This window comes from Dromiciops gliroides, chromosome 1, assembly GCF_019393635.1.
Source record: "Dromiciops gliroides isolate mDroGli1 chromosome 1, mDroGli1.pri, whole genome shotgun sequence".
NCBI lineage: Eukaryota > Metazoa > Chordata > Mammalia > Microbiotheria > Microbiotheriidae > Dromiciops > Dromiciops gliroides.
Window position 1 is genome coordinate 570,436,442 of NC_057861.1, and position 5,967 is coordinate 570,442,408.

A 5,967-nucleotide genomic window follows, 5' to 3' on the forward strand; every position below is an offset into this window, starting at 1 on the left:
AGGGGTGAGGGGAATGCATTGGGGGAGGGGAAGGGGAGAGGTGAAATCCTACATGAAAGAAACAGGAAAAGGCTTATGGAGTGGGGGAAGAGATGGGAGAGGAGCAGGGCAGTAAATGAATTTTACACTCATCAGAAAAGGCTCAAAGACCTTAAACTCACCAGAGCTGCCTCAAGGAGGGACTAACAGACACACCCAACTGGGTGAAGTAATCTATTTAATCTGGGCAGTAAATGAGCCTAACACTTATCAGAATTGGCTCAGAGACCTCAATCTCATTAGAATTGGCTCAAGGAGTGTACACACTCAGTTGGGTGGAGTAATCTCTCTAACCCTGCAAGAAAATAGGAGGGGAAGGGGATAAAGAGCAAAAGAAGGAAGGGCAGAGTGGGGGAAGGGACAGACAGAAGCAAATCCCTTTTGAAGAGTAATAGGATGAAAGAAGAGGGATAATAGAATAAATATCATGGGGAAGGGAACAGGATGGAAGGGAAACAGTTAACAATAGTAATCATGAAGAAGAGAAAAAGGGGGAAAATTGTACAAAAAATATTTATAGCAACTCTTGGTGGAGGCTAAGAATTGAGAATCAAGGGAATGTCCATCAATTGAGGAATGATGGAAAAAGCTGTGGTATATGATTGTGGTGTAATGATCTTGTGCTATAGGAAATGACAAACAGGATGATCCCAGCAAAACCTGGAAAGACTCATGAACTGATGTATAGTGAAGTGATCAGAGCTTGGAGGACATTGTGCATAGTGACAGCAGTATTATTCAATGAGAAATTGTGAATGACTTAACTACTCTCAGCAATGCAATGATCCAAGACAATCCCAAGGGACAAATGGCAAAGCTTACTATCCACCCCCATAGAAAGAACTGATAAAAAGAACACTTGTGGATTGTACATATATAACCTAGTTGTGATCTTGTGGAGGGGGGAGGAAAGGGAGGAAGGGAGGGAGAAAAATTTGGAACTCTAAATCTTATGAAAATGAATGTTGAAAACTACCCTTACATGTAACTGGAAAAAATAAAATAAATGTTTGTTGCTAAAAAAAAAAAAGAAATAGCTCTGAGTTTTATTTATCAGTTCAATGATATTTTTATTTTCAGTCTCATTAATCACTTCCTTAACTTTCATCATTTCTACTTGGTTATTAATATGTGGATTTTTGATTCATTGTTTTTAAAATAGTAATTAAAAAAAAATTCATGGCCAGTGCATTGATTTTTTTCTACCTCAGGGATCCCTTAAATAGGAACCCTAAGGCTGTTGATATATGATTAATTTACAAGAATTTGATTGTAAATCTCCAGAACATATTTAAATAACAAGGCATGCTTATACATGGTGTGGTTTTTTTGGGGGGTGGGTGGCAGTGAGGGTTAAGTGACTTGCCCTGAGTCACACAGCTAGTAAGTGTCAAGTGTCTGAGACCAGATTTGAAGTCAGGTCCTCCTGAATCCAGGGCCAGTGCTTTATCCACTTTGCCACCTAGCTGCCCCCATGCTTGTACATGTTCATGAGAAAGGCTAAAATTAAACTGTTATATGACTGCAAGTGAAATTATTTTTCAAAAAGTAAAAATGATTGGGGAATAGCACTTCTAGACTTTAACTTATATTATAAAGCAAAAATAGTCAAAGGTATTTGGTACTGGCAAAAAAAATAGAAAAAGTAGAACATGAAATAGTAGTCATGGAATAGACTAGACAAAGGAGAATCAGAAATATTGAAATTGAAGAATCAGTGTTGGGTAAAAATAAGTATAATATAATAATAAAATATAAACAAAAAGAACAACCATTAAAAATAATTTAAAATGAATATTTTAAAAGAACAAGCTTGACCCCAAAGGGGAGATATGAGAAGAATAAAAAGACATTCCCCCTACTCCTTTGCAAAGAGGATATGCAAATGAGGTTCATGGGTTTGGAACAGTTTGTAAAATTAAAGATTTTTTTGCATTTTATTTTTTTAATAATAAACATTTGTAGGGGCCAAATTTAATATGGGGAAAGTTAATTGGGTGGCTTGACATAATATTGGGGTTCAGAAAATAATGAGGGACCTCTATGTCCAAAGCTTCCTCCCCTCCAAACTGACTTTTTTAGTTATTTCTCCCAGGCCAATAAGAAAGGAGCTTAACAGCCTCTTTTCCACAAACAAATCAGGTTTTATTTAATGGGAATAAAATACAAAGCAAAGGTGAAATTAATAAAGTCTAGGATTAGGGAATATGGAAAAGGGAAAATGGATAATTTCCCTGGCTCTAACAAAGGCTGTCTCAGCTCAGCTAATTCAAAGGGCTGGATTTAACTCACCACTAAGGGTCCATAATTTCTATGGCAGCCATTCCACTCTGAAGCTCCTTCAAGGCCAGAGAGCGACTGAGTGTGTGTGAGTGTGTGTGTGTGTGTGTGTGTGTGTGTGTGTGTGTGTGTGTTACTTCCTGTTGGGGTCCCCTTTTCTACCTTTTTCTCCCTTCCCCAAAGGGGAGGTCCTTCAAGTAGTATGGCTGAGACTGGTTCCCTCTTGATGATGCAGTCCACAGCCTCTGAGGACACACCTTCTCAGGGTTGGCCAAGTTAGACTAGCTCTGACAGGGCAGGCAGGCCAGGTGTGGCTCAAATCTAATCATCTTTAAGTGGGTACTTAGTAGTTCCCCATTCACACCCAATTCAAACACTACTAAATTAATCAAATCAGACCCCTGGGGGTCTGCCAAATTCCATTATTTTACCACACATTTGTGTTTAAAGTTTTAAGTTCCAAATTTTATCCCTCCCCTCCCCTCCCTCTTCCCTGAGGTGGGTAAGCAATAAGATATAGGTTATATATGTGCAGTTATGTAAAACATCACTGTGTTAGTCATTTTGTACAAGAAAACTTGAATTAAAGGAAAAAATCAAAAGAAAGAAAATAGCATGCTTCAGTTTGCGTTCAATTAATATCAGTTCTTTCTTTGGATCATTGTATTGCTGAGAATAGTTAAGTCATTCATAGTTGTTCATCAAACAATATTGCTGTCACTGTGTGTCAGTGTTCTCCTGGTTCTGTTCACTTATAAATCAGTTCATAGAGGTCTTTCGAGGCCTTTCTGAAATCCTCCTTAGGGAATTATTTTCCTTAGTAATTTTTTGTAGTTTTATATTATTACTTTGTATTTCTTTTTCATGGTTTTCTGCATCACTTCCAATCTTTCCCCAACCTCTGTTATTCAATTTTCAAAGTCCTTTTTAAGCTCTTTCAGGAATTTATTTTGGGCCTGAGATCAATTTGTACTTTTCTTTGAAGGTTTATCTGTAGTCATTTTGTGTCTTGAGATTTCCTTTTATTAAGTAGCTGTCAATAATAAAACGTTTTTCATTGGTTTTTTTACTCATTTTGTGTCAGCCAAGCCCTGGAGGAGTGATCCCTTTGATCTTCAGGTCCTGTGGTGGCAACCTGCTGCTGTATTGTTGTGGTAACCTGTCAGGCACCATGGATAATGAAGTCATATCACTACTTAATGTGTATATGCCAAGTGGTATAACATGTGGGTTTTTGAAGGAGAAGTTGAATGGATTGAAAAATATCTAGGACCAGATGGATTCACAAGTGAATTTCTACCAAAACTTTTAAAGAACCATTAATCCTAATACTATATACATTATTTGAAAAAATAAGAGCCTCAAAAAAGCTTGGAAAGTCATGTATGAAATGATGTATTGGGAAGTGAGCAGAACCAAGAGAATACTCTACACAGAGATAGCAATATTGTTTGATGAAGAACTGTGAATGATTTGACTGTTATCAGCAATGCAATGATCCAAGTCAATCCCAAAGGAATACTGATAAAACATATTATCTCCCTCAAGGGAAAGAACTGATATTGATGGAACAGATTGGGGCATGCTATTTTTCACATTCTTTCATTAAGTAACAAATATGGTGATGTTTTTCATGATTATATATATATATAACCCAGATCAGATTATTTACTGCCTCAGGGAAGTAGAAGGGGAGGGGACAAGGGAGAGATAGAGATTGGAATAGAAAAATATAAATAAAAATGTTTAATCTGGAAAGGTGGGGGAGGGGTGTGCTGGGAAGGGTGCAAGAGGTATATATGTATTTATAATATATATAATATATCTGTATATGTTGTGCATTTATGAGTTATTTAGGTATTATAGTAATTATATTTTTTTAAATGTCAAATTATTTATAAAATTGATATGTATTTGTTATTTATAAAACAGTTATTTAAGGAATTAAAATAGTTACATGTATTAGAATATATCTAGGTATGTCTAAATGTAATAATGTAGAAAATTTACATTATATATGTCATATATTTGTGTATAGTATATCTATGTTTGATATATGTATAAAATATAATTATATATCATAAATAAAATTAAAGAAAAAAGAAATCCTATTGTTTGTCATTTCTTATAGCAGAATCACCATTGTATACCACAATGGCTATTCCCCAATTGATGGCATTCCTTTGATTTCCAATTCTTAGACACCACAAAAAGAGCTGCTATAATTTTTTTTATATGAATTTTTCTCTTTTTTTGGCTTTCTTTGGGATATAAACCTAGCAGCGGTATTATTGGATCAACACAGTTCTATATCACTATGGGCATAGTTCAATCACAACTCCAAAAACTGTGTCCCAGTTTTCCCACATCTCCAACAACATTCAATATTTTCCTTTTTTGTTATATTGCCAATCTGATAGGTGTTTTAATTTGCATTTCTCAAATCAATAGTGATCTAGAGAATTTTATCATATGACTATAGATAGCTTTGATTTTTTTGTCTGAAAACTGTTCAAATCCTTTGGTTAATTGGAGGATGAGTTGTGTTTTCATAAATTTGACTCAGTTCTCTTTATATTTGAGAAATGAGGCCTTTATCAGAAATAAAATCTTTTCTAGCTTTCTGCTTCCCTTATAATCTTGGTTACATTAGTTTTGTTTGTGTAAAAGCTTTTTAAATTTTCTATAATCAAAATTATCTAGTTTACATTTTGTATTGCTCTCTATCTTTTTTGGTCCTAAATTCTTCTTCAGAAATAAATCTGATAAACTATTCCATGCTCTCTTAATTTGTTTCTGGTGTCACTCTTTATGTGTAAATCATGTATCCATTTTGACCTTATTTGGTGTGAGATGTTGGTCTATACCTAGTTTCTACCATACTGTTTTCTAGTTTTCCCAACAGTTTTTGTCAAATAATGAATTTTTGTTCCAAAAGCTTGGTTTATTACCATAGTAATTTACTATGGCATAATTTCTACCTATTCTATTCCACTGATCCACCTCTCTATTTCTTAGCTAGTACCAGATTGTTTTGATAATTACCATTTTAAAATACAGTTTAAGATCTGGTACTGGTAGAACTCCTTCTTTTGCATTTTTTTCATTGACTCCCTTGCTATCCTTGAGGTGTTGTTCTTTCAGATGAATTTTGTAATTATTTTTTGAGATCTACAAAATATTTTTTTCTAGTTTGATTGTTATAGCACCAAAACCAATGGCAAAATTATCTTAGGGAAAATTTTCATTTTTGTTATATTTGCTTGGCTTACCCATGAGCAATTAATACTTTTCCAATTGTTTAGACCTGTTTTTATTTGTGTGAAAAGTGTTTTATAGTTTTGGTCATATAGTTCCTAGGTAGGTTTGTCTTGGAAGGTAGACTTCCAGGTATTTTTCTACAGTTATTTAAGTTGAATTTCTCTTTCTATCTGTTGCTGCCTGGAAAAATAAATATTATTTATGTATCTTAATTATATTTTCATCTTTCTCTTTCGAAATGCTTTCCTTTTAAAAATAAGAGTATTTTATTATTTTCCAGTTACATATAAGGATAGTTTTCAACATTTGTTTTCATAGTATTTTTAATTCCAAATTTTTCTCCCACACTCCCTTTCCTCCCTCCTCCCCAAGATGAAAAGCAATCTG